At 40.0% G+C, this 23,282-nt stretch overlaps 1 protein-coding gene across 1 annotated transcript in view; it reads right to left on the minus strand.

The window, feature by feature from the left end:
• Window positions 1-23,282, minus strand: part of LOC104966531 (slit homolog 3 protein-like) — a 168,226-nt gene that overhangs the window by 108,960 nt on the left and 35,984 nt on the right. The window lies entirely within an intron of this gene.

Below are 23,282 nucleotides of genomic sequence, written 5' to 3' on the forward strand. Positions count from 1 at the left end.
TTCACGAGCGCGTCCATTAGTGTCTCCCGTTCCACCCACCACCCCGTCCCACCCAGTAAAAAATCCCCACTACACCACTGGTTGGTAGTAGTACACCCAACATGGATTAAACGTGTGTCTTTTTTACCACAATGTTAGGGAAAATAATGGATAAAATGCACGGATTATAAAATGCACGTTATTATTATTATTATTATTATTATTATTCCCACTCCGATCGGGACACTAGGTCCACCGTTTCCCCGCAGCGAGGCTCCCCCCGTTGACAGTTTACGTGGGCTGGGCTGGGTGCAGTGGCGGACTGGAACATCGGGACGAATCCCGATGGGCCGGTACCGAAGTGGGCCGGTCGGATAAGTCACTAGCAAATCCCCCACTCCCCCCGTTGACAATTTACTAGTTGTACCGAAGTGGGCCGGTCGAGAGTCCCGGGATGATTTTTAGTCCCAGTCCATCACTGGCTACATGACCATATGATCGCCCATATTGACGCACCTAATTCCTAAACTTCTAACAGATACAAAATAAACCGATCCTTCAGCCTCATATGAGCTCTCAGACACGTTCAAAATTAAACTGTCATCACTGTCTGAGCTTGCTGCTGTGTGCGCCATCGTGCGTTTACATGCAGATGCTGGGATCCTGAACGGTGCAGCTGGAGCGCTATGCCCGCAATGACGTCACACATAATTTGGCGGGACTTGAAGAATCCCCGAGAGGATCCAGAAAATTGTCAACATTGAAGGGCAGATTAATGGTTATCAAAGTACAAATATCCAAAATCAGTTCAGTAACGGTTTTCAAGGGGACAATATTTACTCAAATAGATGGTTTTGGATGATGGGGGAAACTCGTGTCACAGGCTCTTTAAAATGTATATTGAAAAAGGTGTCATCAGTGAAATAAAAAACTAAGTTGGCAGGCTTTGATATTTTGAAATATGTTCAACTTTGATGTCTGTTTGACCATTGGTGGAAAGAAACTAAATACATTTACTATTGTTGTACTGTTCCTAAGTATGATGTTGAAGTTCTTGTTTAAAGTATTTTCGTTAGAATCTACTTTATACTTTTGCTCCACTACATTTCAAAAGAGAAATAATGTAATGTGTGGGGGAGAGAAACTCTCTCTGGAGGGAACTTTTAAAATGTAGTCCTTGCAGACCATTTACATGCACAAAAAACGATATAACATAAGGTGAAACCCAGCCAAGCATAATAAGGCCTCTTTAAACGGCAAATATTTTCCTCAGTAATGCAATGAATACGCTCCCTCCAGTTGCTTGTCTCGTAATGCTTTTCACTTGGATGAAGTGTGGCAAAGTTGTTCAATTGTTGGAATTAGTCGGACTTGGGTTTTGTTGTTATCAGCTGTTGAGCAAATCTGCACATTTGTGTCATTCTCACAGTAAATTGAGTTATAAAACATAGATTCCATTTCATACTTTATGTTCTCAAAATGTTTCTCTGGAGCTGTTGTTCTCTTATTTTTTCAGGTTCAGCAGCCCATTATAAGTCTGTTTTTAGTCTTCTCTCCACACAAAGTAAAGCCAGGCTGAATGGCAAAAAGCATTCAGGCAGAATTAGTAACCAAACCCTCCATCTCCTCCGCCGTTGCCTCTTCTGGCCAATTAAGCCGTTTTCTATTCTATGCCTCTATCTTTTCTGGCACTTGCTCCCTGCAGCTCATTTAGGATGAGAAAGACACTTGGCCAAATACCAAAGTGTTTTCCTCTCCTCTCTGTTCCATGTGTCTTCATGTTGGTCATTATCCAATTTGGTTATTATGATTATTGGCCTTGATGCCACTAGCCCAGTTCAGACTATCCAACTATTTCTGGTTTTAAAAATATCTGGTTAAAATAACATTTTGTTGTGAAATATTCAATAGTTATTGAATAATTTTACTCAAAATCACAAATGCCAACCTGATGTCGGCACAATAGGACACATTATCTGGGAAACAAGAATATGTGTACAAACATTTGCCAATTCATGAGGTAGATTGTAAGATGATTAAAGGATAATGGATATGACCCCCTTGTTGTACTATAGAAACAGTCTTGGGATCACCAAAGTAATAAGTGTTCATCCTCTGTAGATCAAGAAGATGTGTAGAAAATGTCATTGCAATCTATAAAAAAGTGAATGAGATATTCAGTCTTGCCCAAATTGTTGGATATTATAAAAGGAGAGAAAGACCAACCAGGGATTTCCCATTCCGAGAGCCATGCCATGAGCAATGGCTAAACATGTTGATTACGGTAGTTAGACGTTGTCATTATGTAAAGCTTAACAATAGAGAGACTGAGAGAGGGGATCAAACTATTTATCTTTTTATCCCTTCAAAAAAGGCGTGGTGCCAGTGATATCAGACACTGTTCAACAATCCGGTGACCATTTGGGTTAAACCATGTGATGCTCTGAGTTGGTGATGAGCTAACTATCTAGCAAAAGGTTTCTTCACGCAAAGCTGTTTTTTTGGGAGGGGGTTCTCCAGAGTGAACTGTCCCATCTTGCATTCTCCACAGGACCAGCAGATGGTAGAGGCTGTGGAATCTTTAATGTGTGGACTTGGTGAAGGCTGTGCGGCCCATTGTCACACATATTAAACACTGCTGTAATGCAACAGTTCCTAAGCGTAGCTGACGTCTCTTGCACTGTCTGGGAATCCTCTGGGAATTCTCAATCTGGCCCCGGAAAACACAATGTGGAAATGTGACGATTAGTTGAATTGACTTGAGGTATAAATGGACTGTAGATGTGGGTTTGTGTGTGTGTGTGTGTGTGTGTGTGTGTGTTTGTGTGTTTGTGTGTGTACGTGCAAACTTTCGCTTCCAATGCTATGGTGATGCACCGACAGCCAGCCTAATGCAGGTGGATTGTGGGATATGTGACACATACTGTACAAAAGAGCCCGCAGATTCAGAAGGCAGAATAAAAGAGGATTGCTTTCCCTCCCTCTTCTCCACACATGAGTGAAAAATAGGATGCGGGCTCCTTTTGTGAGCAGACACCAGCTCCGAGGCTTTGCAGAGTGAAGTGTCTGAGTCAAAATTCACTTTCAGAGGGTTCAGATTTCATTCCCCCTAAAACCCAAACAGGACAAAACACATATGTTGTCAGTCCTAAGGGAATAAATGAAGTTGAATTTAAAATACAGTTCTGATGCACTGCCAGAAACGTCATTGAGTCAATCTGCTTTTCACACTTGGATTGTATTGTTGGTGCAATGCCAAAAGTGCCACAAACCACCTAAATGGCGTATTTAACCCACCAGGAACAATAGCTACATTTACAAATGGGTACTGTCAACAAACTTTTGAAAAACAGTGAACTTTATGACATCAGCTAGGCATTTATTCTTTTACCCCTACGGGCTGTTATTGTAAGTAAATTACTTTGTAAACACTTACAACGTGTGCAGTATGGTCTCAGTACAGTGATGTGTCTCTGTAAATAAGCAAGTAAAGCATTAGTGTCTTGCTGGGGTAACATAAAACCTTCGTGGGTATATTTGATTATTGTATCTTTCTCTCTCCTGTTTTTTCTGAATTATCCCATGGCTACTATCTCATGTCCTTTATTGCAGGAACAGAACATAAAAAAAGACACTTACACAGATTAAACAAGCGGCACAAAGCAACAAAAAAGGTTACTGGAATGATTCTTCAAGACAATTATCAAATTCCAACGGACATAAAAAAAAAATCGATGTCACTCAGATACGATATACAGCATGTGTTTGCACTTCCCCACTTGAAGCCATCTAACTCAAGTCAAACCTTGCATGACATTCACATGACAGCTAGATGGAAATGTAACTGCAGAGACAGAAAAAAGGAAGGACAGAGAAGGAGAGAGAGTGGAAGAGGTTGTAAATGGAGACATTACTTGAATTGCTAAGATTCCTTTTGTCTTGTGTTGTTTGCGGGCAATCACGTGTGTGTGTGTGTGTGTGTGTGTGTGTGTGTGTGTGTGTGTGTGTGTGTGTGTGTGTGTGTGTGTGTGTGTGTGTGTGTGTGTGTGTGTGTGTGTGTGTGTTTTAAGGAGGTCACAGTTGGAAATCTCTCACTGCAGGGCAAATTTAACAAGAGCAAGACTTACTCAACTTCACTAACAACTCTAAGGTAGTGAGAGACAGGAATACAGCGAGGGGAGACAGACGAAGGGACCAGACCATTTTAAGGCCTATAATTCAACATAAGTAGAACAAAGTCTTATCTAAAGTTTCATTCATGCCGGCTCATATTGATTTGTATACAGAGCTCCCACTAGGCCAGCCGATTATTGCAGTACTTATCTGCTTCCCCATCTTTCACTTTAACCCCCTCCTCTAAAAGACATTTAGCATACACAAACATCTGCACAAACAGACACACACATATGCATTGATAAAATGTGATTTTTCAGACAGACAGTGCAGTCTACTGACCGTGGACACCTGTTAACTCTTAATGAACAGACTGACAGACAGACAGGGGGGGGGGCATGAAAGGGGCATTTGATGCATGCCGTTTCCTTCCTTTCCAACTTCCTGTTAATTGATGTCTTACTTGCTGTTTCCCTGCCTGTGTTCCTCACTTATTCATTTTTCATTTATTTTTCATCAATATCTTCATGTTTTTTTCACTTTCTGGAGGCATGCATGAAGCATAAACAGGAATTAGATGAGGAGAATCAATCAATTTGAACAGCTGTGGTGCGTGTATTAGTTTGACTCATCGTTGTAAAACTTGGGAAATGTTGTGATATCATGTCTCCAAGAAGTATTCATCGCTTCCTTTTGACCGAGCAAACTTTTCACTAGTATTGAGAAAATCACAATGTCTTTCTTTCTCTTAAACTTTCTGTCTGTGTTTACAGACCACGTCTTTGTCCACTATTCTCCCTCCCCCGGCTAAACCAGTGAGGAATGCAGTAGATGAGGATTTCCCAGCCTGTGTGTGAGTGCGTGTGCGAGTGTGTGCACGTGGATAAAACATTCCTGCCCCCCGTTATGCAGAGGCACACACCTGCAGGGCACCTGAGGTCACAGGGTCACACACACACACACACACACACACACACTTTGGGGACATGCATGACTGGGCACCAACTACCTGTTGCTCTCTCTTTTCTTTTTCCTCTATACCTGCACCCTGCATAGCTCAAAGACATACACACTCTTTTCTCAGTCCTCTATTCCACCACCTACTTTTCAACTGTGGATTAAAACAAGTAAAACCATTTGTAAAACCACCTACAGGCTCTGCTTAATGCATTACTTTCCTTATTTATTGATTCATATCCTTCTTCCTATCTTTCCTTGAAGCCACCCAGAGCGCAGCCAGTGAGAAAGTCATTAGAGATAGTAGTTTGTACTGGGATTAGGAAACTAAGCTGGTAAATACTGCAAGGCTTTCAGCTGGCAGCCAGAAAACGGAAGGCAGAAGAAGAGACAATGACATTGGTAGAAAGACAGGGGTAGAGGGGGAGGGAATGAGAGAAAGATAGAGGGAGAGAAGAGAAAAGCGAAAGCAGGTGAAAGCGAGACAGACAGACAGAGTAAGACGCGATTAGGAGGTAGTCAGTAAAAAATAAAGCGGCTTCCCTCGTTGCTCATTAAAAGCTGAGGGAACTCAAACAGAGCTGGTGGCAGCTTGCAGACCTGCTGCTGAAAACCAAACAGAACGACGGAGCGAATGGGAGCCGAGGAGAAAAGAGGAATGGCAGAGAATGGAGGTACTTAGTTTTCCCAGTCGTTTAGCAGTCGTGTTGTTGTCAGTCTTTAAAGAAGCTTAGAGAGGACGGCCATTCACTCCGAGCCGGGCAGACACAGCTGCTACACACACACACACACACACACACACACACACACACACACACACACACACACACACACACACACACACACACACACACACACACACACACACACACACTCGCAAAAAGGTTGAAACTGATTTTCAACAAAGATAAGACTCAATAAACAGACAGAAGTAAAAAGAAATCCATAGCACAATAGCTCAAAAGTGTATATGGAGCTCTAAAGTAAACCTTCAAATGAAAGACTACATATCTTCCCAAAAGCATTGTACCTGCTGTCACTACTGATTTGTATTGTGTGAAAAATACTTAATTTGACCAACATAAACTCTGCATAAAGTTGAACAATAACAACTTGCACAATTGCACAATTGTACAATATTTGTTTTTGTTTTTTAAGTTTGAGATCTTGAGTTCTTTTGCAAGTTTAACACACAAACACATGGAGTTACATACTGCACACTAGGGCTGCTCAATTACTGTAATCGTATTTTAATCGCGATTACGATTATGGCTTGCAAAAATTACAAAAACAACGAAATCGAAATAAAACGATTATTTTTTTATTATTACTTTTTTTTTTTAAATAATAAAAAATAATACTTAAAGTTCAGCGTAATCAACTGTTAAAAACGTACTGTTCGCATTTTTTTCCTCCAATAAATGGATGTTTTCAAAGTCAATGAATAATCGCATTTAATAATCGCAATTACAATTATTGACCCAAATAATCGAGATTATGATTTTTGCCATAATCGAGCAGCCCTACTGTACACCTAATGTAATGCATAACACACAAACACACACGTACAGTTAGACATGTTTTGAATCACCCAATAAGAGTGTGGGACTAAAGCTCTGGGTTTGGAGGGTGTGAAAGACAGAACAAAAAGAAGAGGAAGAGTGACACTAGTCATTAAAACTGGTGTGTGTACACAGACACACAGAGGCCCTCAAGACTAAATGAAATGGACCCTATTTGTGAAGGGCTGAAAGCTTTTAAACAAACTGCAGAACGAGACATTTCTAAAGAGGGGTGGACTCAATATCTGGAGAGACAGACAGATAAACAGGCGGACTTTTGAGAGAGAGGAAAAGAACAGGAGCTGTCAGAGGCTTTCTTTTCCCGTGAGTCGAGAGGCCAAAATGACCATTTAAAGAACTGAAGAAATGTCAAAGTCAAGTCGCATCAGTTTGATCATTGAACTTAGAAAAATAGCAGCAAAATGGGCCTGGTGACATGTATTTAAGTTTGATGTAAGAGACTGACCTGACAGGGCAACCAGTTTCATTATGAAGAGTGAAGTCAAAGAGCTCTATGGGCTATTACTGTTAGGTACATAAACATTAGCCCTTACAACAGGCAGGTTTATGGTCTTTGCTCTTATACCTTTGAGATGAAACTAAGAACAAAGGTAATTGTATTCTTACATAGTTTCTAAGCTCACTGTATTAAGGAATGCAGTAATGTACATGCACACAAACCTATAACACATTACACAAGAGGGAAAACCCCAAAAAGCATAATATGGCCCCTTAGAGTTAGACATCTAAGAACTTTACTTTTCAAGTTTTTCATCACCTCTCTCTTTCTTTGAATTTCAAATCAACAAATCTCTGCATAACTGCTACCAGTTGCTCCTTCTTTCGTTGTTCACTTCCTACCACTGAATAGTTCAGCAGTATTTACATGTGTTTATTTAAAGCATAGGGCTTTGGATGCAGCACGATGGGAATATCTTTGCATCATTAATGTCCACCAAAAGAAAAAGCCCTGCTGCTGGGTATGCCTCAAAATGTTTTTCTTTTAAAAAAAAAAGCTCAAAAGTGCATCTGGTGCATGGAAATGTTTCATCTACCGACTATGAAACTGAGATGCATAATTATATTTTTCACAAACAAGTCCCAGTTTCTGGTGCTGTGTGTGTGTGTGTGTGTGTGTGTAATTTCAGTTTAGCGGACAGTAAAAAGAGGAAGCTGTGGGAGATCGGCTCCTCTCTGTACTCTCTATGCGGTTTGGGTCTTTGTGAGTTTGTGTCTTGCTCTGATCATGGGTGAGTACAAGGGCAAGCGTGTGATGAGCCCAACTGTGTGTGTGTGTGTGTGTGTGTGTGTGTGTGTGTGTGTGTGTGTGTGTGTGTGTGTGTGTGTGTGTGTGTGTATCCACAGGCTGTTTTCATGCACATTTCCTTTGCCTTCAGATCATATGAGCGTGGGAGGTTTAAAAATGCTACATAAAGCCAGCAGCGCAGGCCAAAATATGTGTGTGTGTGTGTGTGTGTGTGTGTGTGTGTGTGTGTGTGTGTGTGTGTGTGTGTGTGTGTGTGTGTGTGTGTGAATATAGATTTCCCAACCCGCCTATTTGCAGCTAAAGGAAAACTGTGATTAGAGAGAAAGGAGAGAGCGAGAGAGAAAGAGACAGAGGAAGAGAGGGGGCAGAAAGAAAACTCTCTCCATCTGGCCTGGTGGTGAGCGTGCCAGGACACACATGTGCACACACACAAACACACACACACACACACAAACACACACACACACACACACACACACACACACACACACACACACACACACACACACAAGGAAAGGCACAAACACACTGATACAGAATTGTTTTCTTGTTCTGTTCTATTCTCATTTTATGGTCATAAACAATACCTCACGAAGCAATATCCTGACAACGTTTGCACACACACACCCGAACACTGATATGCACAAATGAACATACACACGCACGTGAAAGTGTGAGACAGGTATACTGACTAACAGACAGCTAGATGGACAAATAGACAAACAAGCAGACAGACAGACAGAAAGTGTCTCCCCCAAAAACACCCACAGTGGCTTTTGAATTTAAAGCTTCTAACTAAGAGATTTTACCCCAATAATACCACAATGTTGATGGGTTTAGAGATGGGGTAATACACACACACACACACACACTTGCTTGGTCCTATTACAAACGTAATACCGACTTAATCACAGCAGAGGTTTCTAAACCCCTTTTCCTGGCCACAAAGAGTGTTTTCCTCTGCTCCAATAAAGACGACCCCTCTTCTGCTCCAGTCAGAGAGATACTGGTGCTGCTAAGGGTCAATTCAGCATTATGCATCCTTTATTGAATTAAACCAAACATCTACCTGAATTAGGGGAAATGACCCTAGATGAATGCTTTAAGTTAGACACTAGATCATAAAGGTGACAACTATTTTATAAACTTGAATGCACCCTGAACTTGAGAAACGTTGCATGATCAATGCTAGTTTTAGAATAGAAGAGGTTGCAGCTTTTTAATAATGACTTTACTATTTTTTGCCAGTTTCATTGGGTCTCAATTGCAACTGTACCTCAAATTACATCCTGGTTATATAAAGGATTTTTAAAAAGGGCAATGTTACTTAACACAGCTCTTCATAAATGTGGTGACATAATGTGCATACTTAAGGTTCAGAATGCCATTTATTGTTGTAAAATAATTATATGAAAAAGGATAACTTTCCTGGTCGCTGATTATTGATTTTAATATTTTGCCTATTGCTTATATTTTTTGTATGGGGTGAAACAGATATGAAATCACTTTTTAATTTCGGCAAAGTCAATGTTCCACTTGCAATGTTCAAAACGATTTAACCATTGTTATCCAGCGTTCTGAAAAGCTCCATGAGTTACAGTTGAAAAACAAAACGACTTTTAAAATCATTGAGGAGGTCTGGCTGCTCAATGGCTTGTTAGCTATGGCCATGTTTGCTTTACAAATAAGAATAAGAATTTCTGAGCTGTGTGAAGTTAGGCCCCCCTGCATTTGAAACTACACATTATACTACATGATCCTGCTGTGTGAGGATCAACTGCCAGCAAAAAGGACTATCCTAAATATTTTCAGCTCCATTAGTTTGACTTTTCCACTTTTCAAAAATAAAGATAGTGAACTGCTCTGCCCTTCAAGGAAAAAATAACCCAGTGAAATATTTCAATTACCTTTTAATAGAATTAAACACTTATGAAATCCTTCCTAGACCAGGGTTTTTACGTTACCATGTCTGGTTTATTACTCGATCTACTGCATGCATATGCTAATACTGCTCCCAGTTAATGAGCTTACCAGATATGTTCTGTTAGCGGGGGCTAAGGGTTTCCTGCTGTGCTGTTAATGTACTGGTCAGCCACAGAGAAAAGTGCTTACTTCTCTCTAACGATTTTTAAATTACTTGAAGAAATGACAAATTAATCTCAGATGACAGGATCAAACCAGACAGAAAGTAATAGAATAGATTGATTTGCATTAAATACATGTAGATAGCACATGTACTGATACAAAAGCATGTGTACAAACACACAGGGATTTGAAAACATACACAGACGGACGCACCACAGAAAAAAGAGATGTTGTCTGATGGAACACTGGAGGATAATTGATTGATGATATTTCTGTGCTGGAGCTCCGTCCACCATGAACATGTTTTACGTCTGTTATGTCGATGGACAGTTGAAGAGAGATATGGGAGCACAAACTTGTCTCTTATGGAGGTGGAGGCAAGATAAGCTACAACTCACCTGATAATGTCCCCGCGATACGAGGGTGTTAAAAGTGTAAAAATAAAGCCCTAAGTCTGCTTGACATGGGAAATTGTGGTCATTTGGATTAAAAATAAGTCCATGAAAGTATTAAAAACTCACCTTTTTATTGATTTAATATCTTGTTGATACTATATGATATATTTTGTATTTCTTTAATATTAACTGCCTGGCTGCATTTCTGAAAGGACATGAACTTCTGCAGATGTCCCCTAATCCACTTCCAAAGAGAGAACAGAGAGGAAAAGGAGACAGACAAAAATAAAAAGGGGAAATAAAAAGATAAAAGTAAAGGAAGACAGCAAAGCCTTGCCATTTACAGTTAATACCGAGGGCTCAGAGAGAGGTACGGGAGACAGTCGGGAAGAAAAACAAAGATAAAGCGACGTTGGTGCATTGTGGGGGTTCAGCATATACGAAATAAGTTTATCTGCAAAAGAAAACATACATTTTTAGCTAACCTTTTTGAAGTTTGTAAAATTGTAAATGTAACCCTTTTTGTAATGCTTAACAAAGTCTGATTAACTTAAAAGAAATATAATGCAGATCTGCATCCTGACTGTTTCTGTGGCACACTTTGTTCCAAATCTGCTCTACTGGGAGACTGTGAGAAAACAAACAGGTAGGTAGTCAGACAGAAACAGGTTGCAAGGCAGAAAGAGAGAAAAGTGGAAAAAAAGAGAAGAGAGGGGAAGAGAGTCAGAGAAAGGACAGAAAACAGACGGAGGGATATTCTCTTGTGGACTACTCCAGCACATAGGTTAATTCTATTATTGCAACTCTGCAGAGTGGAAATAGTTAGGATGATGCTTTAGATTGAAAACAAATGTCAAGAGGAATGAGTTTCTGGCTGTCTGTATATGAGAGTCAGGGGTAAAGGATGGAGAGAGAAGCGGCTCTCTGTATATCTGAAAGATCCATTTGACACTTACGTTCAAGTGTTGTGATATACGGTGTGTTCTTGTTGTGTTTGTGATCTACGCTTAACAGGGATCACTTTCCAATAAGAACATGTGGTCCCATTTATGTTTGTTTGATCAGGTTGCATTTGTTGCTGCTGCAGCCAATAAGTCAAATGTAACCTTTATATTTTGAAGGAGGCGCTATGTGAAGGAATGTGAAGCAGGGCACCAAGGAAGAGAATAGAGAATGGAAAAAAGTTCTGAATGTAGGAGAACTCCTTTTTCTTAGGGTTCAGAAGTTCTGCAACGACCCCCGCCTCAAAACACAGAGCTGACTGGCCCTTAAGTCTATTTGGGACTCCTATGTGCACATGCATGGTAAAGGTAAACAATCTGATAGGTCTGGAGGAGCACTTAGACAAAATGCTTGAACAGCAACAGCCTTGACCCATCGCGTACACACACACACACGTCTGTGCTTCTCACCCAGTCAGGTACAAACCACTTAATGGCTTTTTTGGGTCAGCAGTGAAAGCAAGGCATCATGGGAGTCATATGTTACCTTCCTGGCGTCTGAACCGCTGCCTGCTCTTGACATTTAACCCCACAGACCATGACCAATTTCCAACAGCACCGCAGGCAAACACATCTCTGTTTGACGCAGAGCAGGAGCAGCGAGAGAGACTCTGCTAAGTTATCTCGCAGAGGACGACAGTGGAAAGTCTGAGAATCAGTGAGAAGGTTATTGTTCTGACCTTTACCTCCGTGAACCAAGAAAGAATTAAACATGACAGAATCATCTCGTACAGAAATCCACTAGGACAGAAAAAATCCCAGCCAACTTGCTGAAAAGGTCAAAACCAAGCGCCGGGGAAATAACAGAAGTTAAACTGAGAGAAAATGACAGTTCACTTACACTGACCCATTTATGGGTGACCTAACCCTTTAATAGATACTGAATGCAGCTTATTATACATGACCCAAAACACAAATATCTCTGTACCTGTCAGAGTAGTTTCAGTAAATATAGTTTTTGTAAGGAAAACAGGGTGAATGATTGGATAATTGATCTTACATAATATACTATTAGTGGTGCAATCTGTTTTTTTAAATATATACAATAACAACTCAAAGAAGAAACATAAAACAGGTGTTTTTAACAGGGTCTACTTGTAGGGACTTTTCTTCCGCAAAAAAGGTTGTTTCTCTGAATCCCGAAATAAGGCTATTTCCTCAGGAAGGTAAACACATAAAAAAGCAGCCACTTAACCAAAAGTTTACTGTGTTGTCATAGCAACTGTTTCCACAGCACAGATTGGCAAAGTTGTGATTAGACCAATAAGGCTTAAGACTAATTATGGGATGTATTTAAAGCTGTGTTAATGAGTGGCTGCTAACTAACCAACTTAATTAAAAGTGCCACACACACACACACACACACACACACACACACACACACACACACACACACACACACACACACTCTCTCTCAGTGACCACAGCTGAAATAGGAAGAACCAAAAAACTGTGAAAACCAAAAGAAAACAGAAACTGTGATCACTGTTCGGTGTTGGGGAGGCCGAGTAAGAATTGCACTTCCAAAAAATGTCAATCATTCGATCACAACACTTATTGAGCAATTCACCTTTGTCATTCTAGATTTCAAAGAATGAAATGACCTGCCGAAATAAAAATATGCCAAAAAGATATCCAGATGCCACAACCTGGGGGACAAGGACTGACCCAGAGAAACATACATTGTGTTAGAATGTAATCATAACACTATGTATAGATAGATATACATGTCTATATAGTAATATCTCAACATTCATATTTATAATACTGTTTACTTAGATGCTTGGACAACGTTGTTTCCTGCCATAAAGCAACTCTGTTTTTAAGAAAGACAGAAAGAGAGAGATTGCAGAATGAACAGGAAGCTTGTACTCGTCTCTGCATGGCTGCTGTTCACTGACCCATTGACGAGAGGAGGGAACTCCCTCAGCACTGCAGTTGCGTGTGTGTGTGTGTGTGTGTAGGTATGCGTGTGCACGTCAGCATATATATTCCAACAAATACCTGCATGCCTTCCTACCTACAAACCCCTTTCTTCTGTGTGTGTGTGTGTGTGTGTGTGTGTGTGTGTGTGTGTGTGTGTGTGTGTGTGTGTGTGTGTGTGTGTGTGTGTGTGTGTGTGTGTGTGTGTTTCCAGGTTGTAGGGCCCTTGCTCCCAGTTCAGTTTTCACTCAGCAGATTTCATTAATGTGGCTCCTCGAGGAGTCTTTCATCTCACTGGCTTTTCCGGAAAGGTAGAATGGCCTATTTACCGGTGGAGCGCCGCCAAGAAGCTGAAACTGCTATTATTACTACAACTACCTCCAGAATTAGACCGGTGATTAATAGAGGGTCTGTATGCGTGTGTGTGAATGTGGCTACAGAGTGTGTGTGTGGCGGAAGGCCCTTAGAGTAGTACAAACTGGAGGAAACAGCTCAGACTATCAGAGAGAAAGAGAGAGGGTTAACTTTGAAACCTTCAAAGTGAACTATTTACAGACCACTTTTTGTGGAAATAAAAAATTACTTTTGAAGCATTTGTCGCTGAAGTAAAAGAAGAAGAAGAAATGTCAACAATTTAAAAATAAAACATGGTTTGCAGTACAGATAAAGGCCAAGGGCACTTATGGTCATAAATACAATCTTACCAAAGAGAGAAAGGACTGTTACCAAAGCCAAATCATGGTTGAATTGACAACGTTTTTTGTTGTTCGTGTTTGTATTTAAAAGGGATAGTGACTTGTTTAAACTTTGTATTTTTTTCTCTGTGGATACATGAGAATAGCTGGTAATTGTAATGAGTGGAATTTTGTTTTATCCACAACCCACTCTTTAGGGGTTTATGAAAAGAACGTGATTTAAATGGTGAAATAAAAAACCCTCACTGTGTTTAATTCATCACAAATTGGCTCTCTGTACAAGTGAAGGGTACTTAGCATTGAGAGACATACTATAGTTCATTAGCCGAGTGTATCAGGGGTTGGAGTATTATAGTTTCTGACAGAGAAATGTGCCACGTTTTTCTTTTAACTCCACATCCAATTTGGAAAACAGGGAGTACATTATGCACAAGACAAGCACTCATAAAGATCTGGAAAGACAGACAATGGCTTGGAAGCTACTCCAATTATCCCAAACATCCCACAGGGGGTAACTGAGAGGACTTTATCTGCATGGATTGTGGAAGGAGTGCTTTGAAAAAAAAGGTTTCCAAAGATTTCACCATTATCCTGCTGTTTTTAAAAGACTGAAGCGGTAATTCGTACATACATGTAATCATTTTTAAATCTGGAAACGTCTTAGAGAAGTAACAACTCTTCTGCAGGACAAACAGCACATGACAAGTGATGTCTGTTTTAAGGTAATATATTACAAACCACATGTTTTTGTGAGAGTGAGACATGATCTATATCCTCTGAAATGTCATGACAAACACAGCGTACGAGGTGACCTGCACCTCTCCTGGATGTCAGCCCCTGGCAACAAATGTTTGTGGAGACAAAGAGCAGAGGAGAGGAAAAACAAGAAGAAGGAAAGAAGCAGGATTTGATTAACATTGGTGTTGACTGTTGCCTTACTCTTGCTGTCCCTCACTTTCATTTCTGTCTTCCCTCTCTACATTTATCTTTCAGTCAGTTTGTCTCTCTTCTACACACATGCACACAAAACGTCCCCCTGTGAATTGAAGTTATTCAGCATGCACAGGCAAACTGCCACTCAGCCAAATAGGAAAAGGTTACAGACAGTTGAAGAGGGCACAAATTCAATTACAGTTTGCCTTCTTTCTGACTCTTGAAAATGGTTTCTGTTTAGTACCTCAGGTTTATGAACGCAAAACAGGAAATGTCATCCTCAATCTGAATTTGCAAACACCAGTGGCAAGCCTAGAGGGAAATAAATAAATCCTTCGAATCTGCCTGTTCAATTTCTGTTTGAATGTGAAGGGTTAAATGAAAGAAGCTCGTCTCTGCAAGTTATGTGAAGATAGGAGCTGATTGGTGGTCCTGCTGTAAATTCACAGAGGGCCAGCTATAGTAACTGAACGAGAGACTAATGTCAAATGACAGTACAATTGACCAATCATATCTCAATCAATCAATCAATCAATCAATCAATCAATCAATCAATCAATCAATCAAACTTTATTTGTATAGCACTTTAAAAACTTTGAGACCAAAGTGCTGTACAGAGAGATAAGCTCACAAAACATAAAATAAATACATTTAAAATAAAATATACAAACACAAAACAAACCAGATTAAACGTAATGATTAAAAAATTAAAATAAATAAATAAAATAAAACAGCCATATAATAAAAACAATAGACCACTGAAAGCAAATAAAAGCACAAATCTACTTGTTTTTTGAATGCTAAGGAGAAGAGGTGGGTTTTAAGACGGGATTTAAAAACAGACAGTGTGGGAGCCTGTCTGTTTAGCAAGGGCAGGTCGATCCACAGTTTAGGGGCAGCAGCAGAGAAATCACGGTCCCCTCTGCGCTTAGACTTCGTTTTTGGCACCCTCAGGAGCAACTGATCAGCTGACCTGAGCTAACCTGATCTTCACTCTAAATGGGTGGGCTTTATTTTCGCGGACTTTATGACAAGTTCCGCTCGCTGTGAAGTGTATGCAAGTGGTGCAGTGACGTGTCCTAAAACCCGGAAGTAAGCTGCGTTCGGGTTCCCTCGACAAAAAAAGCAATGGGAATTCTCCATAGGATTTTGGAAAATAGCTAGAAATAAGGTCTGTGGAAAACAAAGCTGTTAGATAAATGAACGTTTTGTTCTGCAGGATAATATCCACATGTCTACCCTACTTTTATAATTTCCGAATCATAAATCTAATCGATAGATTTATGATCGATAGATTTATGATTAGCATAAATTCGTTCATGATGGCTCATGTCAGTGATAGTGATGACATCGTTGCGAAATTATGGTATAAAAGTCACGGCTCGCCACTGGCAAACACTCTCCTTTAGCGACAAACCAAAAGCCGATAAGACAAAAGGAGAATTTCACAAAAGAAAATCAAATTATGTCATCTATATTTCTTTCTTTGGTACTAAAAAATGGCTGTTTAAGTTTTCAAAGTCAGAATCTAAGACATATCAATAGATATGCATGGGTAAAATTCATAAAAGTCCTGCATCGTGACACATGTAGTCCCAATTTAAATTGTATCTGTGAAATGTTTAAGGAAAAACTTGTACTTGAAAATAACTTGTCACTTTAAGGTTTTATTACCTTAGAGCACAAGTGGCTTAAGTGTCAGCTTAAAAGACTATACTGAATAATAAAAAGACAGAGGGTTGTTCATCTTAAGAGAAGATAAACGTTTCTTTAAAAAAATGAAACAAATGTTAATGATGAAGAAAATCACAGACGATGACGACGATGATGACTGCTTTGCTGAAACATGCTGTTGTGTTTTCTAAGTTGAATACTTTGACACTCCAATTGACTCCAGAAGATGTTTTTTGGCCAACCGGAGGCCTGTAATTATCCACACTGATATGTTTTAGATGATGAGAGTGGAACTCATACACACAAAACATATTGCTCAAATGCAGACGACACACACACACACACACACACACACACACACACACACACACACACACACACACACACACACACACACACACACACACACACACACACGTCTGCCACTCTAGACTTTGCAGGCTTTCCAAAGAGAGCGGGTATCAGGGCCCCAAAGAGTGTGTCTGTGTGTTTTCAAAGCCTTATTCCCATCATCTAAAATATAATCCATATCTGTGTGCGGTAGGTCCTCGGATTTCCAGGAAGGAGTGTGTAACTGTGTGAGTGTGTGTTAATGAGACAGTGCTAATTCAAATCAGAACAGCCTCAGAGTGCAGCTATGACCGCAATCTATTGCTTGTCATCGCACTCAAACACACATAAAATGGCAGAAGCAAGCACACACAAAGCCACAAAATATATGATAAACACAAATGCATACACACAAATATCTGGCATCTTTTGTGGTTTGTTGAAGCCAACAATGTTAGATTGTTCCCGCCTCTATGCCTCCCACAATCCTTTGTGTGTGAACGGTTTTGACGTCAGTGACGCCTCTTGATTTTCTGTCCTTGCTGTTGCATCTTTCAAATAACAATGACAATCTGTGCAGAGGAGTCTGCGGGCTTTCAGAGTTTGAGTGTCTGATCTGGTCGAAGTGAGTTCAAGGTTGGTGAAGCAGTGATATGAAGCTGGCAACAAGAATATAACTGCATTTATGTCGAGTTTCACAGTTCATTCTTGATCTTGAAAAAACATAGAAAGATACAGTACATTTAGTAACCCCTACAGAGCTTTTGATCATATTATCAGCAGATCAGCTAAAAAATATGCAAAACTATAACTTGATGTAAGGCACTGCATTTGGATGATTTGGAAGAGACAGAAGTTTTGCCAGTGGTTTAAGTTAGACTTGTTAAGCCATCTTGTTGGGAAACGTACAACATTTTCTCTGCAAATAAATTAAGCATCAACCCTTGGGGATTTTAAGTAGCTGATTTGTGTAAAAGAACGTAACCATCTCCCACTTTATGTACACCATTTCCTTCAATTATGACTGGTCCAAAGAAAGCTCAACTCCCCTTCAACCCTCAACAGACTAACATAAATGTATATTATTGTATATTGATATATATACAGTATAGCATGACGCCTAGATCCGTAATCTAATACTCAGTTTACTATTTAGTCCACACATATCTTAAAAGTGTCTTGCACCCCTTGTTACTAGTTCAGATAAAAGCGTCAGCTTAATATTTGTTTTATTTTTCATTTAGGTTGTCCCCCAGTTTCTTTATGAGATGAATCTGAAGAGGTTCTGCCATTAAGCTGTTGACAGTGAGCTTTCTGCACAATTACATGTGTTTACTCTAATGTTGTGTTGTTTACTCATGGGGAGAAAGTAACTCCTCTCAAAGACAAAACACACACATAAAGTTTATCCCCTCCAACAATGCCAGGACACCTTTTATAAAACAAAATAACCAGATGCGCCGCAGATTCCTGAGGATGAACGTCCATATGTTCCCCTGTCTGTGTTTGTGTATTTGTGCTCGCATGTGTGAATTCGCTCATCTTAATAACACCACAAAGACGCTTGAATGAAAGCCACATGTCTGGTGACTCAGGCTTGATTCACTCACAGCAAATATGGAAGAAATGCCAAATATGCCGGAGAAGGGGCAAGAATGAGAGGAGTCAGAGAGTGAATAAGAAAAGGCACACCTAACTATGAGTAACATTGAACCAAATGGTACAAACACTTATCGTCAGTATATCTTAAGTGTGCAAGTAGCCCGATGATTTAAAGTTAAACACAAGAGAGGTCGTGCTCTTGTTTTTAGCTTTGAATACATTTTTATTGACAGCATTATTTAATAGGTTTGCCAATAGACTTTTTCATGCAACCTGATTACGGGATCTGATTTAATTGGCTATAAATACATGTGCAATCTACCAGACAAAGTGACACACATGTTTGATCTGTGGCTGGCACCATTGTGGTGTAAGAAACTCAAACACATACAAACACACACACACACACACACACACACACACACACACACACACACACACACACACACACACACACACACACACACACACACACACACACACACACACACTTAAACACATTTATGCCACCTCACTGACAAGGTGCTCACTGATCCTGCCTTCGTGCATGTGTCTGTGTGTGTGTGTGTGTGTGTGTGTGTGTGTGTGTGTGTGTGTGTGTGTGTGTGTGTGTGTGTGTACACGTGTTCATGCTCTTGTCAGCCAACAGTTCCTCAGCAGTGTGTCCAACACCTTGTAAAGAACAGACGCTGTGTCTGCCTACAAAGAGGGACCCATTTTTTTTCCTTCCTTTTCCCAGAAAATTGTCTTTTCCTCCCAAACAGTGTCATAAAACGGTGACATGACAGACAGTTTGATCACCGGCAGTTGTGGTAGTGGGTTTGATTCATTTCAATTCCCTCCAGACTATCACAGAGCGATCACAGCTACGTCAGGTTGTTTGATGTAACCCTCCGTTTCCAGAAAAAAAGAGAGGACTTCAAAAAAAAAATTACATTATCTCGGGCCTTGTTAATCAGAGAGAGAAAATGGAAAATCAATAAAAATACAAAATAAAGGAGGAAACTGCCAGCCTCGCTCTGTGATGTGACATGTGTGCAAGGTAAATGAATGACCCAAATGTATCACGCTAATGACTTACTGATGGTAATATGCTACACATACTGTAGTGCTACCAGGTCTGCTTGGTTGGACGAATCTGGTGTGAATCAGCACGTTAATCCAGTGGCTGAGCTGGAGGAGCTAAATTGCAGCCGTCTAGAGGAAATGCAGCCAAGGAGCGGCTAGTGACATCATCTGTGAAGTGACCACTTGAAAGTAGCCACCAGGCAGTGGGTGGTGCGGACTCCAGTAGCCTCAGCACCACTTGACGCCTTCAGCCGTTTATTTAGCTTGGTCTATCGCTGATACTAACTGGTGTCGGCATTTATTTGCTCTCCCTCCCTTTGGTTCTTGATCTCCCTCTCTCCGTCTGTGTCTGTGTTTCAGGAGCTCGCTTTGTCATTTCCTCCTCGCCCAGCTACAGCCTCCCAGACATTCTCCATCTCACATGTGTTCATGTCTGTGTTATTAAACACTCTTTTTCTCCGTTTTCTCTGTCTGTCAGCCTGTTGCTTTCTCTTGTTCTTTTTCCTGAGATCGTCTTTTTGCCGTGTCTCTATCTCCTGCATTAGTGCATTTACATGTAATAAATAACCGGGTTACTCGAGGCTTTCTGAAGTACAAAGTCATCCGATTTCTTTTTAAATTATATAAACAAGAAATCTGATTTAACTAAAGGAGGAAGGGAGTTATAGAAACCAGATTTCCTCAGATATATCTCAACTGTTCAAAGCTAGTTTCTTGGACATGCAGATGTTTAGGCAATTTTCCATTCAGCATTTTTGCATGTTTGCATATGTATGACAAATACTGCAGTCATGGAAAATCTGTGATAACAGAGAGGAAAGGAGATCATCTTACACAATACTGCATCCTCAGAATCAAAAATAATTTGCGTTGAAGGTCAGACAAATGAGTCGAAATGTGTAGTTTTCTGAGTATTTGTGACAAAGTGATGCTCTAAGGAAAACCCATTCAATTCCTAATTATTTTTATCACTGCGTTGTGGGTTTGAATATTTCAAGAAAAATATAAAAAATGAACATTGAAGTATGTCCAAAAGCCTGTCTCACTAAGAAATAACTAATGAATCCAAATATGATTTCTGAGCTGAGATTTAAGCCTGGATTTGACAGGAATCTATTGACTAAATGCATGTTAATGTGGATTCAGATTTCCATCAATCACAGTGAACTGCTTTCTAACTTTGTTATATAGTCTGTCATTTTTTCACCGTCTAATTTCTTGCAGGAACTTTCCTCTTTCATCTCGTCTCTCTCTTGCCTCCCTGTCTTTGTTTCTGTTGTGATCATTGTCCTCTTTCTGGCTCTCTCGGTATGCATCTCTATCTCCACAGTTTATTTCTCTTTTGTCAGTGTTGGTAACTGCAGCCAGCTGTTTGTTGATGTTCAGCGGTGGAGACAAACTCTTCCACACTTCAAGCACCCCTCTGCTATAATCATCATCTCATGCTGGCATTTGAAATGTGTTTTTCTTTCTCTCTCACGCTGATTCTGTCTCTGTTTGTTTTTCGGGCAACTACCTGTTGAAACTCCTTTTTTTACTGAAACCAGAACATCCTGAATACCAGCAACACAGAATATGTTTGACCTGTATCATTTATTTATTTATGTTTGTGTCTCTGTATTATTTTCACATTTCAGGCTTCATCAACTTTCTTTGTAATTATGGATAACCATACACACATACTGTATATCCATTCTTTTTTGACAGCAACAAAGCTACAGCTTCTACCACTTAGTGGGGTCGTAAATTAGTTTTTATTTCACTCAGTGCCAACACAAGGTTTCTATTTAATCCAAAAATATAATGAACAATCTGGTATGTGGCTGTGGTAAAAACAGAAAAATGTACGTCCGCGTCTGAAATAAAACCTGCTGTGCAATCAAAAACCCTCGCCCAGATGCTATTTTATTCCTGCCACATTCTGAATTTGATTATTGTTTTTATTTATCCATCTCAATGTACAGTCTTCAAGGCAAAAACAGCACTTCCAAAATTATACAACTTAACCTGAGGGAGATGCCATAAAAACCAGTGGACGGATTTGTTTATAACAGAACGCTCACAGTGAAGGTTTCAATTAGGAGGGTTTTTTTCTTACTTTATTCATGTTAACATTATAGACTGAAACTATAAACTGTTTTTTGAGGCACATGGAAGAGTTATGACATCCTACTGGATTCATCTTTTTTTAAACATTCACATGATCAACTTTGTCATTAGGATTGTCTAAATGTATTATCCTTTTAATCTATGCACATGAGAGCTTTTGCATGTCTTTCCTTCCTGGGAGAAGGTATCCCAGGGAGGTGTCAGGATTCTCATGTTATGTCACGTTTGTAGTTTTGTATGTTTAGGGTGTTTTGCTGTTCTCCCTGTCATGTTTTCCTCTTGGTATATTGTCTGGTCCTTCTTCCTGTGTTTTTCCTCCTGTCGTTAGTTTCCCTGGTGTGTCTAATTGTCTGATTGTGTTCACCTGTGGTCCTTGTGTTTCTCCTCCCCTGCCCGGCTGTTTCTCGTCTTGTGGTTACCCCTCCCTGTATTTAGTCTTGTCTCTTCATGTGTTCAGTGTTGGTTCGTCTTTTGTTTGTGACTGAGTTCACCGGTGAGTGTTCTGTTTTGTCCAAGTTATTTTTCATTATCCTTGAAATAAAGGTTAATCAGAGTTATCTGCATTTGGGTCCTGCTTCATTCACTCAACCGTAACAGAAGGGGTTTCTCTTTCTGATGTTTCTTAACCCTCTATGGTTTTTAGGAGCTTAGTGGGTTTTTTTATGTTTGTTTTTACTTGTGTTCTTAATGGTCTAAGGACAGAGGGTGTCATTTCCTGTACACACTGTCAACGGCCTGAGACAAACATGTATTTGTGATATTCTGCTACATCAAATTTGACTGATTGATGAAGCATTAGTTTTATGGGAAATAGTGTCCCAAAGTTCACTATAAGAGCTGCAGAATTTCCAAAAGACTAGGCCAAGCGAGAGCAACTTTGCAGCAGTTTTATAAAGTAAGAAAAGTGTGATAGTTGGATGTGCAACAGTTTCTTTGTGTTATACTGGAGAGGCTGTGGTGACTTGGTGGCCTTATAAAGCTAAGCTACTAATTAGCGGGCAGGCCACTGGAGTCTATTGTCTTGGACCAAAGCACAAACCTATCACAGGCACGCGGAGACACACAGAAGGCCACGAGGTTATACCACGAGGTTATACCACAAGCGTCACGCTGCGCTTGTAAAAGTGACCGAAGTACAGGATGAAAAGTTTACAGAAAACAAAATGTGCATGGGGAGCAGAAACACACTCCTTTTCTTTGCCTCTTAGTGTATTGTGCTTTTTCTGCTTTAGTCGTCTCAATGTACATTTTTCTCCTTTCATCCCTCCCTCTACAAACTTTACATTTGTTTTGACAAGTGTTAATAGTTTGTGAGCTTTCAAGCTGTGTTTACCTTATTGGAGTTGTGCTATTTATTTAAATGCAGCAAGGGAATATCTGACAACGGCGAAAGACACATTGCTTTTCTAATGATGGTTAAACTCTTACACACAGTCAGCTTAAAGTGCAAAAGCAGATGCCCCTGCTGAACAAACAACACAAATAATTCCAAACACACATTCATAAAGTGATCCGTAACCATCCGTTAACCGTACCCTGCGTATAAATGAGTTGACCTGTTGAAAACAATGTCTGAAAAACTGAAAATA

Source organism: Notothenia coriiceps, unplaced genomic scaffold (genome assembly GCF_000735185.1).
Source record: "Notothenia coriiceps isolate Sejong01 unplaced genomic scaffold, NC01 NC01_scaffold00002204, whole genome shotgun sequence".
In the NCBI taxonomy this organism is placed as follows: domain Eukaryota; kingdom Metazoa; phylum Chordata; class Actinopteri; order Perciformes; family Nototheniidae; genus Notothenia; species Notothenia coriiceps.